Raw genomic sequence first — 13,550 nt, 5'->3', positions numbered from 1 at the left:
AACTTCCTCTTCAGGAGTTGCTGGCTGAGTTCAGTCAGTAGCACACATAATCTCAATTTCTCGTTGTGTGTGTGTGTGTGTCTTTGTGGTTTTTGTGGTGTGTAAATGATTTTATAACTGCCGGGTCAAAAATGACCCTAAGACAATCTTTGTACCCTGGTGGTGTACAGCTTTCATGGAAATATGAACAAAGGCGATGTTTCACTTTTTCTAACGTTGGGGTCACTCTAGGAAAAGTCATCAAATTTCACATTGAAAAAATATCATTTAGAGGGTTTTCTCTACTGTTAAACATAGTGGCGGGTCATTTTTGACCCTTAAGACAAAACAAGCGTTAACAGATCAAACCTGTCAATTTGACTTATAGCTGCATCGTAGTTACTCTGTTCACTTTTCAGGATTTTTTTTATTGTACTGTTGCACATTGATATGGTTCTTAAATCTCTTTCTAATGAGCTTTCTAACCACCAATGTAACATTGGGGTCAGATATGCTAGTTAGTGGAGTTAGTTATTTGATCAGGTATGTTAGTAAACACCAGATCAATTTGAGTCTGGGATGACTGTGCCACTCTTTGGACCTTGTGTTATCTGAGTCAGGTTGAAATAGTCTGATCTCTCAGTTTTTTCCTGCAAGTTTTGTTTTCCCAGTTTATATTGAAATCGCCCATGAAGATGATCTCCTTATGTTCACATTCTTTTAGTATGGCATTTAGATGGTCATAAAATTAGATATCAGATGTTGGTGGTCGATATAATCCAATAATAGTGAGAGACATGAGGAGAGAGGAAGACATTCAGCCCCACACACTCAAGGTCATTGGCATGTTTCCATATGATACGATTGCATTTAAAGTTTTCTTTTATGTGCATAAGCAATCCACTCCCTCTGCCTTGTCCCTCCCGAATATGAAATATCCAGGGACATTAAAGGCAGAAATAGGAGAAGATTTCTTCAGCCATGTCTCAGAGAAACAGAAAAAATCTAGATTCAAGTCACTCAATAAATTCTCTACCTGTTCACTCTTAGAAATAATGTTACGAATATTCAGATGACCTCACAATATTCCTCTAGGCTTGGAATGAGGGCAATTTAGCCTGATTAATGGTTTGAAAAAGTTTAATGGCACAATGTTTTCTAATACCTGGGTTAAGGGAACTGATTTTCTGTCTCGAAGGCTGGTTTTGTTTGAGACATGTATCAACAGTTGGCATTACAATTAAATTATCAACAGATTGCTCATTCTCTTGAAAAGCCATGTTAGCGACAGAGGTTATGCTCACATACGCAGATGTCCTTCTCTGAACCAGATAATATAGGCTACTCAAATATACAGTAGTAAGAAAAGTATGTGAACCCTTTGGAATTACCTGGATTTCTGCATAAATTAGTCATACAATTTGATCTGATCTTCATCTTAGTCACAACAATAGACAAACACAGTGTGCTTAGACTAATAACACATAAATTATTGTATTTTTCTTGTCTATATTGAATACATCATTTAAACATTTCACAGTGTATAGTAGGTTGTAAAAAGTATGTGAACCCCTAGGTTAATTACTTTTCCAAAAGCTAATTGGAGTCAGGAGTCAGCTAACCTGCCCTATAAAAAAATAACCTGCCCCTCAAAAAATTTGAGGTTGCTATTCACAAGAAGCATTGCACGGTAAGACAAATTGTTTATAAATGGAGATAGTTCAGCACTGTTGCTACTCTCCCTAGGAGTGGCCTTCCTGCAAAGATGACTGCAATAGCACAGCACAGTGCAGAGTGCTCAATGAGGTTAAGAAGAATCCTAGTGTCAGCTAAACACTTACAGAAATCTCTGGAACATGCTAACATCTCTGTTGACGAGTCTATGATACGTGAAACACTAAACAAGAATGTTGTTCATGGGAGGACACCACGGAATAAGCCACTGCTGTCCAAAAAAAACATTGCTGCACATCTGAAGTTGGCAAAAGAGTACCTGGATGTTCCACAGCTTTCTGTGGAATCTCCTGACCCCTTCCAGCATTGGATTGTGTCAGCCAGTCCTGTCTACGCGCAGGACCTTGTCCATCATTTACAGACCGTGTCATAGGAATGCTGACTGCCGCTTCAACGTATACAAAACGATCTCCATTGGAGCAGATTGTAAGTTGACCCTTGTATCTTATCATGCGCCTCATCACTCTCCCCACCAACTTACATCCAGCTTTAGCCAGAAACTCAGTCACAACACTATCATCTGCTCATTCAGGTAGTTCTTTAATTGTAACTTGAATTGAGTTCTGGTCAGCCATGCGCGACTTCAAACTGAACTGATTATTCTCTTTGAACACAACATGTTTTCCTCTGACTGTTATTCCTCTGATCAGAAGCTTTGCCCTTGCTTCGTTACTGACAGGATATATGAGCCAGAGTGCACGTACTCTCTGTACTGACCTCAAGTGGTTTGGATGAATTTCATGTACGAGACTGTGGTAGAGCGCCTCCTCTTTAATGGGGTTGGCTATGGCCTCCTCCTTTGTCAAGATTTCTCTCTCCATAATAAAAATAGGCAAAACAGTTTCCTTTGGGGCATTTCGACCCACAACCTTGCTCCAGTTCTCATTTTCCTTGACATCAGTTTTTGCATCGCTGGAAATAGACACAACTACAGCAGCCATTGTAATTGTGGTGTTAATGATTAAAGTCATTTGTTTAACATTGAAATATATCAACAAAACTATTCAGCATTATACAGTGAGGATAATTCTTGCTAGAAATAAAATTTCATGTCCCCAGGTCCAAACTTCAGGAACTCAGATGGGAACATCAGTACAGGAGTGGGGGGAGCCTGTCCAAAGGGTCGTTACTGTCAGGAGAGCACCAATCTACCTCTACCCTTGTCCTCTGGGAACATTTTCTAACAGGTTATTCATTGTTTATTTATGGTCTTTGGATAGGGACACATAAAGGCACATTGGCATATTGAGTTAACAATTACCAGATGTACCGTAATGTTAATTGTTTATGCTAATTTTCAACATGCCTAGATGTGATTGAACACTACATAAACCATTTGAATAATGATAATAAATATTAATGATTAGATCTATGTGACTAGGATTTAATCCAGCATGTGTGTAATTGACTGAAATGAAATGAAATTGACCCCAACCCTGTAACATGGAGTCAGTTTGGCGCTTACACAGTTACTCCAGCTGTCTTCAATTGATAAGCATTGCTCAGTAGAGTTTCCATGTGACAGAGGTCTCCGGCTGCAGCCTGTGTCCTCCGGGACAGTTCTGTGGCCCTGAGGGGCTAACCCATTCATCTGGAGACTGCCAGGAGGGATTCTACTGCCCACTGGGGGACCGCTTAGCCACGGATACATTATAATCAGAGCACATTCATTGTCATAGGCCTTGCTATACACTAGCGTCCTGTCCAGGGGGTGTTCGTGTGCATCAAGCTGGCTCACGCTACAGATTCAGGAGATCGGCCCATAGGGCAGGAGCCTTTCTGGCTCGGACAAGGCTTACTTGTCCAAGGCTTACTTACTTACATTCCATATCACAGTGAATCTAGTCTCTTCCCACAGTCTCTGTATCTAGACCCAAGAGTTTGTCAATGAGACTACAGTCAAGGATATAATCAAATCAGTTAGCGTTTTAGATTATAGTCAATCAATACAGCAGAATTGCACACTGATTTGATCAATATTAGCAGCACTAATCATTGTTTCTAATCAAAATCTCCTGTGTGGGGTTTGAGGGAAGAGGAAGAAGAGAGGGAGGAGGAAGATGGAGAGGGGTCTGCCCCCCAGCCCGTTACTGCTCCCCTGGCAGTGCCATCCCAGTGCCCTGCCCAGCTGTTCCAGGCACGCGGCATGCCACCCAGTTCCCCTGTCCCCGTGACTACTACAACCCTGAGCCCATGACCCAGAGCCTGGATAGCTGTCTACCCTGTCCCCCTTGACACTATTGTGAGAAGGAGGGACTGACAACTGTCTCAGGAAAATGCAAAGCTGGTCAGTTGATAGGCCTCTATTATCTGAAAAACCCTCTCTAGAGCCAGGAGTGCTCCAATACCATGTGATCTGACCAGGAATGACTCACAGCTGTATTTGTAAATATAACTAGGGCAGTGGTGATTTAGCATGTACATCTTGGTGGGGCAAACAAACAAATAATGTTGGATGCATGCCAGCAAAGCCACTACACAACACAAAATAATACATGAATTGAACTATAACGGTGACAAACGGTGCCCACAAACTGTTACATAAAGCTGTCCCAAAAGCAGAGTCCAAACACCTTACCACTGCTACACCTGGCTTTCAGCGGAGCCTTGTCTGGCAGTGAAACAGTTCATTCAGCCTCATTTACTGCCTTTAAAAAAACATAGCTGTAATGGCTGACTTGCGAATGTGGTTTCTACAGACAATTGAGATGTACAAACTATGGCATAAATGTCACGCCCTGATCTGTTTCACCTGTCTTTGTGAATGTCTCCACCCCCCTCCAGGTTTTGCCCATCTTCCCCATTATCAAATCAAATCTAATTTATTTATATAGCCCTTCTTACATCAGCTGATATCTCAAAGTGCTGTACAGAAACCCAGCCTAAAACCCCAAACAGCAAGCAATGCAGGTGTAGAAGCACGGTGGCTAGGAAAAACTCCCTAGAAAGGCCAAAACCTAGGAAGAAACCTAGAGAGGAACCAAGCTATGAGGGGTGGCCAGTCCTCTTCTGGCTGTGCCGGGTGGAGATTATAACAGCACATGGCCTAGATGTTCAAATGTTCATAAATGACCAGCATTGTCAAATAATAATAATCATAGTAGTTGTCGAGGGTGCAACAAGTCAGTAACACAAGAGTAAGTGTCAGTTGGCTTTTTCATAGCCGATCTTTGAGAGTATCTCTACCGCTCCTGCTGTCTCTAGAGAGTTGAAAACAGCAGGTCTGGGACAGGTAGCACATCCGGTGAATAGGTCAGGGTTCCAGCAGGTCTGGGACAACAGGTCTGGGACAGGTAGCACGTCCGGTGAACAGGTCAGGGTTCCATAGCTGCAGGCAGAACAGTTGGAACTGGAACAGCAGCACGGCCAGGTGAACTGGGGACAGCAAGGAGTCATCAAGCCAGGTAGTCCTGAGGCATGGTCCTAGGGCTCAGGTCCTCCGAGAGAGAGAAAGAAAGAAAGAGAAAGAGAGAATTAGAGAGAGCATATTTCAATTCACACAGGACACCGAAAAAGACAAGAGAAATACTCCAGATGTGACAGACTGACCCTAGCCCCCCGACACATAAACTACTGCAGCATAAATACTGGAGGCTGAGACAGGAGGGGTCAGGAGACACTGTGGCCCCATCCGATGAAACCCTCGGACAGGGCCAAACAGGTAGGATATAACCCCACCCACTTTGCCAAAGCACAGCCTCCACACCACTGGAGGGATATCTCCAATCACCAACATACCATCCCGGGACAAGGCCGAGTACAGCCCACAAAGATCTCCGCCACGGCACAGCCCAATGGGGGGCGCCAACCCAGACAGGAAGACCACGTCAGTGACTCAACCCACTCAAGTGGACCCGTGTGGCTCAGTTGGTAGAGCATGGCACTTGCAAGGCCAGGGTTGTGGGTTTGATTCCCACGGGGTCCAGTACGGACAAATATGAAAATGTATGCACATACTACTGCAAGTCGCTCTGGATAAGAGCGTCTGCTAAATGACTCAAAAGTAAAAGTAAAAGTAAGTGACGCACCCCTCCCAGGGACGTCATGGAAGAACACCAGTAAGCCAGTGACTCAGCCCCCGTAATGGGGTAGAGGCAGAGAATCCCAGTGGAAAGAGGGGAAACCGGCCAGGCAGAGACAGCAAGGGCGGTTCGTTGCTCCAGCCTTTCCGTTCACCTTCACACCCCTGGGCCAGACTACACTTAATCATAGGACCTACTGAAGAGATGTGTCTTCAGTAAAGACGTAAAGGTTGAGACTGAGTCTGCATCTCTCACATGGGTAGGCAGACTATTCCATAAAAATGGAGCTCTATAGGAGAAAGCCCTGACTCCAGCTGTTTGCTTAGAAATTATCCCCTGTGTATTTATACCTGTGTTTTCTGTCTGTCTGTTGCCAGTCCTTCTTGTTTGTTCAAACCTACCAGCGTTTTGTGTCTTAGCTCCTGCTTTTTCCAGTTTCTCTTTTCTCGTCCTGATTTTTGAGCCTTGCCTGTCCTGACCCTGTACCCCGCCTGCCTGACCACTCTGCCTGTCCCTGACCCTGACCCTGTCTGCCGTCCTGTACCTTGGCCTCTACTATCGACCCGCCTGCCTGGACCTGTCGTTTGCCTGCCCCTGTTGTTACAATAAACATTGTTAATTCACAATCTGCACTTGGGTCTTACCTTGGTACCTGATAGTAAGGGGACGACAAGCGGACGAGGCAATCCGTAATTTCGATTAAGATATTAATGAGTGAGCAACGATGGACGTAGTCAATATAACTATTTGTTCAGCACTTTTGAAATTTACAGCGACATAATTCAGAACATGGGCTGTAGGATAAGTAAAGGGGGCATATAAACAGACAATGAAAGCTCTTACAATATTCGATGATTACATTTCTCTAAAACAGGTTATAGGCTACATTTGCACCACCATGTTAGAACAGTAGGTGAAATTAAGTGGTGAAAATAGACCAAGTTATTAGGGTGAACATTGAACGCCGTTGAACATTGAACGCCGTTTGGGTCTTTGCATGTCAAAAAAGATACACTTCATATTAACAATTTTGACGCGTTAAATACGTTTTTAATTTGACATGTCATATAACACAATTCTATTATAGAATGTTGTGTGTGCTTAATTTACACGTGCAAGCCAAGCGCCACCACTTCTATCAGTAGCACTGTCAAAGCTGTACAAAAAAAGTTGGCAAACAAGCACACACCGGGTCACGAAAGATGTGTTTACAATACCGCGTTGGTGAAAATTTATCAAATTACTAGGGTGAGGCACATGGGCTACTAACAGCTTACTACACAACATACAGCTAGTATTACTTTCTTAGCTACAGTATACATATCTCCCTTGCATATTACATAATTTATGCTGCAGCATACAAGACATTTTTGGACTCACCTTGTGAAGGTGATGCAGCGGTCCTTTGCGGGCAAATTTTGTCATCAAACTTTGTCATCAAAGTCTGGCATTCTCTGGATTTATGGTGGGAACTCAGAAAAAATCACAGCCACTCCATTGAATAGCAGGCTAACATTAGTGGTTGCTTTGCAATGCTTGCAGTTAACCACTGATTCCTTCCAAAGGACTCATTGATGAATTTGCAATTTCCAGCTTGTTGTGTAATCTTTATGTCCAATGGCCGATGAGCACCGATACGTTTTATCGATCATTTCTCTTCATTATTTCTCTTCATATGACAAGGATTGAAAGAATTTGCCAGTAGATTGTTGACTTGATTCATGATGATGACTGCTAGCTAAGACTGAAAGTAAGTGTCACAGGATCCAACGAAAGTGGCGCCCCTCCTCGGTCGGGCGGCGCTCGCCGGTCGTCGTCGCCGGCCTATTAGCTGCCACCGATCGTTGTTTCAGTTTCGTTTAGTTTGTCTGTCTGTTCCGCACCTGTTTTGTGTATGTCATTAGTGGGGACTTATTTAATGTGTGTTTTCAGTTGGGATTTTTGTGCGGGATTGTTTGTTGTCCACTCAGGACGGTGGGCCTGTGAATGTAGTTGCTTCGCTAGTTGTATTTTGGATGTTTTTGTGTTTTGGTGTTTTGTGCTGGCTGACGTCTTATTTTCTCTCTTCGGACCGTTTTGCCCTGTGTTTTGGGTTGGTCATTATTATTACGCGCCCTTCTGTTTTGGCGTGACCAGTTTGTTGCCGGAGAAAATAAAGACTGTATACTTTACCTCTGCTCTCTGCGCCTGACTCCAACCACCACTCCTAGAATCATCTGACAGAATCCCGCACCCAAAACCTATGGAGTCAGCAGGAGCAGAAGCGCCATCCATGGCTGAGCAGGTCTCCCAACATGCCGGCCTCCTCCACCGCCTAGGCTCGGCCATGGATCAGGTGTTGGCCCGGTTGGAGAGCTGGGAGAGAGGTGCCTCCCCAGCCAGACCAGCTCCGGTCCCTCACCCTACGCACATATCCACACCCACAGAAGCGGGTGCCGGCGGGATCCGGATTTCACCGCCCAGGGAGTTCGATGGAACGGCCGCTGGGTGCAAGGGGTTCTTGCTCCAACTGGAACTGTACCTGGCGACCGTCCGCCCCCCTCCCTCCGACGAAGAGAGGGTGAGCGTCCTCGTCTCGTGTCTCACGGGTCGAGCCCTGGAATGGGCCAATGCGGTCTGGGAAGGTCCAGACTCGGCCCGGGGTGACTACCCGGAGTTCACCCGCCGCTTCCGGGCGGTTTTCGATCATCCCCCGGAGGGCAGGGCGGCGGGTGAGCTACTATTCCATTTGAGGCAGGAGACGAGGACCGCTCAGGATTTCGCATTGGAATTCCGGACTCTCGCCGCTGGATCGGGGTGGAACGAGCGGGCCCTGATAGACCACTATAGGTGTAGCCTTCGCGAGGACGTCCGCCGGGAGCTGGCATGTAGGGACAACACCTCCACTCTGGACCAACTGGTGGATTTGTCCATCAGATTGGACAACCTGCTAGCTGCCCGGGGACGTTCCAGTCGGGGCCTGTTCGTTCCGCCTACCTGTCCTCCCGCTCCACAGCCCATGGAGATAGGGGGGGCTGCACCGAGGAGGACCGGAGGGAGGGGTCTCTCTTGCACCCGATGTGGACACAGAGGACACACTGTGGACCGGTGCTGGAGAGGTCCCTCCGGGAGTTCGGAGGGCAGGCAGAGCACCGCTTCGGCCCCCCAGGTGAGTCCGCACCAGCCACACCCAGAGCCCCCTGTCGATCACTTGTACACCTCCGTTTGTTTCCCTAATTTTTCCCCTCACTTCCAGTATAAGGCGCTAGTCGATTCAGGTGCAGCTGGGAGTTTTATGGACCATGGGTTAGCGAAGAGGTTAGGGATCCCCCTGGTTCAGCTGGACCACCCCTTCCCCGTGCACGCCCTAGATAGTCGACCGCTAGGGTCAGGCCAAGTAGGGGAGGTCACAGTGCCACTGGTTGTGCAGACGTGGGGGGGTCATGTGGAGCGTCTCAGCCTGTTCATCATTGACTCCCCAGCGTTTCCGGTGGTACTGGGAATCCCCTGGCTAGCCACTCACAACCCCCAGATTTCGTGGAGACAGAGGGCTCTTACGGGGTGGTCGAGGGAGTGCTCAGGTAGGTGCATAGGAGTTTCCATCGGTGCGACTACGGTGGAGAGTCCAGACCAAGTATCCACCGTGCACATTCCCTCAGAGTATGCCGATTTGGCTATCGCCTTCAGTAAGACGAAGGCGACTCAATTACCCCCCCATCGACAGGGAGATTGTGCGATAAACCTCCAGGCTGACGCGGTTCTTCCTAGGAGTCACGTGTATCCTCTGTCTCAGGAGGAAACAGTGGCTATGGATACATACGTCACTGAGTCCTTGAGACAGGGATACATTCGGCCCTCTAAATCCCCCGTCTCCTCGAGCTTCTTTTTCGTGAAGAAAAAGGAGGGAGGTCTGCGCCCGTGCATTGACTATAGAGGTCTAAATGCTATCACAGTGGGTTTCAGTTACCCGCTACCTCTCATTGCTACGGCAGTGGAGTCATTTCACGGGGCGCGCTTCTTCACGAAATTGGATCTCAGGAGTGCGTATAACTTGGTGCGTATCCGAGAGGGAGACGAGTGGAAAACCGCATTTAGTACCACATCTGGCCATTATGAGTACCTCGTCATGCCGTATGGGTTAAAGAATGCTCCCGCCGTCTTCCAATCCTTTGTAGACGAAGTCCTTAGGGACATGCTCGGGCAGGGTGTGGTGGTGTACATCGATGACATCCTGATCTGCTCCGCCACACGCGCCGAGCATGTGTCCCTGGTGCGTAAAGTGCTTGGGCGGCTGCTGGAGCATAACCTATACGTCAAGGCTGAGAAATGTGAGTTCTTCAAAAGAGCCGTCTCATTTCTAGGATATCGCATTTCCACCTCGGGGGTGGAGGTGGAGTGTGACCGCGTAACGGCTGTGCGTAATTGGCCAACCCCAGCCACTGTGAAGGAGGTGCAGCGGTTCTTGGGGTTCGCTAATTATTATCGGAGGTTTATCCGGGGTTTTGGCCAGGTAGCAGCTCCCATTACCTCACTGATGAAGGGGGGGCCGGTGCGGCTACGATGGTCAGCAGAGGCGGACAGAGCCTTTCATCGTCTGAAGGTTCTGTTTACCAATGCACCTGTCCTAGCGCATCCGGACCCCTCTTTGCCATTCATAGTGGAGGTGGACGCGTCCGAGGCTGGGGTAGGAGCTGTGCTGTCGCAGCGTTCGGGCGTTCCTCCGAAGCTCCGCCCATGCGCGTTCTTTTCTAAGAAGCTGAGCCCGGCGGAGCGCAATTATGATGTGGGGGACCGGGAGCTGTTAGCCGTGGTCAGGGCTTTGACGGTGTGGAGACATTGGCTTGAGGGGGCACGTCACCCTTTTCTCATCTGGACCGACCACCGTAACCTGGAGTATATTCGGGCAGCGAGGAGGCTTAATCCCCGTCAGGCGAGGTGGGCCATGTTTTTCACGAGGTTTAACTTCACTCTCTCGTACATTCCAGGTTCCCGGAACCGGAAGGCTGACGCACTGTCGCGTCTCTACGACACCGAGGAGCGGACCATCGATCCTACTCCCATACTTCCCGCCTCCTGTCTGGTGGCACCGGTGGTATGGGAGGTGGATGCGGACATCGAGCGGGCGGTTCGGTCAGAACCTACTCCGTCGCAGTGTCCCGTGGGCCTGAAATACGTTCCGCTTGATGTTCGCGATCGCCTGATCCGATGGTCCCATACTCTACCCTCCTCGGGTCATCCTGGGGTGGAACGGACAGTGCGGGGCCTGAAGGGGAGGTACTGGTGGCCCACCTTGGCTGAGGATGTCCGGCGTTATGTCTCGTCCTGTTCAGTATGCGCTCAGTGTAAGGCTCCTAGGCACCTACCTCGAGGGAAATTACAGCCCCTCCCTGTTCCACAGCGGCCATGGACTCACCTCTCGGTGGATTTCCTTACGGATCTCCCGCCGTCTCAGGGGAACACGGCGATCCTGGTCGTTGTGGACAGGTTCTCTAAGTCCTGCCGTCTGCTCCCTTTGCCCGGTCTTCCTACGGCCCTGCAGACCGCGGAGGCCCTGTTCACTCACGTCTTCCGGCACTATGGGGTGCCCGAGGACATCGTATCTGATCGAGGTCCCCAGTTTACGTCCAGGGTATGGAAATCGTTTATGGAGAGGCTGGGGGTCTCGGTCAGCCTGACCTCGGGATTCCACCCCGAGAGTAATGGGCAGGTAGAGCGCATCAACCAGGATGTGGGCAGGTTCCTGCGGTCATATTGCCAGGACCGGCCAGGGGAGTGGGCGCAGTTCGTGCCATGGGCCGAGATGGCCCAGAACTCTCAGCGCCACTCCTCCACTAATCTGTCACCCTTCCAGGTGGTGCTGGGGTATCAGCCGGTCCTGGTGCCATGGCAACAGAGCCAGACGGAGGCTCCTGCGGTGGAAGCATGGGTCAAGCGCTCTCAGGAGACCTGGAACGCGGTCCAGGAATGTTTAAGGAGGGCGAGCGAACGACACAAGGAGAGCGCTGACCGCCACCGCAGTGACGCCCCCGTGTTTAACCCGGGGGATAGAGTCTGGCTCTCGACCCGGAACCTGCCTCTCCGCCTGCCCTGCCGGAAGCTGGGTCCGCGGTTTGTGGGGCCGTTCAAAGTCCTGAGGAGGATAAACGAGGTGTGTTACAGGTTGCAACTTCCTTCGTATTACCGTATTAACCCCTCGTTTCATGTGTCTCTCCTCAGGCCGGTGGTAGCTGGTCCGCTGCAGGACAGTGAGGTGCTGGAGGCCCCCCTGCCCCCCCTGGACATCGGGGGGAGCCCGGCGTACACAGTCCGAGCCATCCTGGACTCCCGACGTCGGGTAGGGGGCCTGCAGTACCTCGTGGACTGGGAGGGGTACGGTCCGGAGGAGAGGTGCTGGGTTCCGGCGGCGGACGTTCTGGACCCCCCTATGCTGTTGGACTTCCACCGTCGCCGACCGGATCGGCCGGCGCCTCGCCCTCCGGGCCGTCCCCGAGGCCGGCGTCGGCGCGCGGCTGGAGCCGCGCGTCAGGGGAGGGGTACTGTCACAGGATCCAACGAAAGTGGCGCCCCTCCTCGGTCGGGCGGCGCTCGCCGGTCGTCGTCGCCGGCCTATTAGCTGCCACCGATCGTTGTTTCAGTTTCGTTTAGTTTGTCTGTCTGTTCCGCACCTGTTTTGTGTATGTCATTAGTGGGGACTTATTTAATGTGTGTTTTCAGTTGGGATTTTTGTGCGGGATTGTTTGTTGTCCACTCAGGACGGTGGGCCTGTGAATGTAGTTGCTTCGCTAGTTGTATTTTGGATGTTTTTGTGTTTTGGTGTTTTGTGCTGGCTGACGTCTTATTTTCTCTCTTCGGACCGTTTTGCCCTGTGTTTTGGGTTGGTCATTATTATTACGCGCCCTTCTGTTTTGGCGTGACCAGTTTGTTGCCGGAGAAAATAAAGACTGTATACTTTACCTCTGCTCTCTGCGCCTGACTCCAACCACCACTCCTAGAATCATCTGACAGTAAGATGTTGACATGATGAGTCCAATCAAAGCTACTCTACGTATAATGTGATTTGACGTAATTTTATCTGTGGCCAATGACTTTGAGCCTTCTTGGAAGGGCACTTGTAATGTAACTATGGCAGGACCTAAAGGGCTGACATTTTGGATGTCTACCCTTACTAAGGACTTAAACTTGGCGATGACGTACTGTCCCCATGAGTGACAGAACACTGAGCCAATCATGGCACAATGCTCCTATGTTCTGCTTACTTTCCCCACCACCTCAGAAAGCACTGAGCTAGGCTGAAACATCAGCATTTTGGAGTGCCTTACTCAAGAAAACAAAAAGAGCCCATGTGTGTATGCAGCTTTATTAACTGAATGATATATACACTGCTCAAAAAAATAAAGGGAACTAAAATAACACATCCTAGATCTGAATGAATGAAATAATTTTATTAAATACTATTTTCTTTACATAGTTGAATGTGCTGACAACAAAATAACACAAAAATAATCAATGGAAATCCAATTTATCAACCCATGGAGGTCTGGATTTGGAGTCACACTCAAAATTAAAGTGGAAAACCACACTACAGGCTGATCCAACTTTGATGTAATGTCCTTAAAACAAGTCAAAATGAGGCTCAGTAGTGTGTGTGGCCTCCACGTGCCTGTATGACCTCCCTACAACGCCTGGGCATGCTCTTGATGAGGTGATGTTCTCCTGAGGGATCTCCTCCCAGACCTGGACTAAAGCATCCGCAGTCTGTGGTGCAACGTGGCGTTGGTGGATGGAGCGAGACATGATGTCCCAGATGTGCTCAATTGGATTCAGGTCTGGGGAACG

The sequence above is a fragment of the Salmo trutta genome, chromosome 13 (assembly GCF_901001165.1).
Source record: "Salmo trutta chromosome 13, fSalTru1.1, whole genome shotgun sequence".
NCBI lineage: Eukaryota > Metazoa > Chordata > Actinopteri > Salmoniformes > Salmonidae > Salmo > Salmo trutta.
This window is presented reverse-complemented; position numbering follows the sequence as displayed.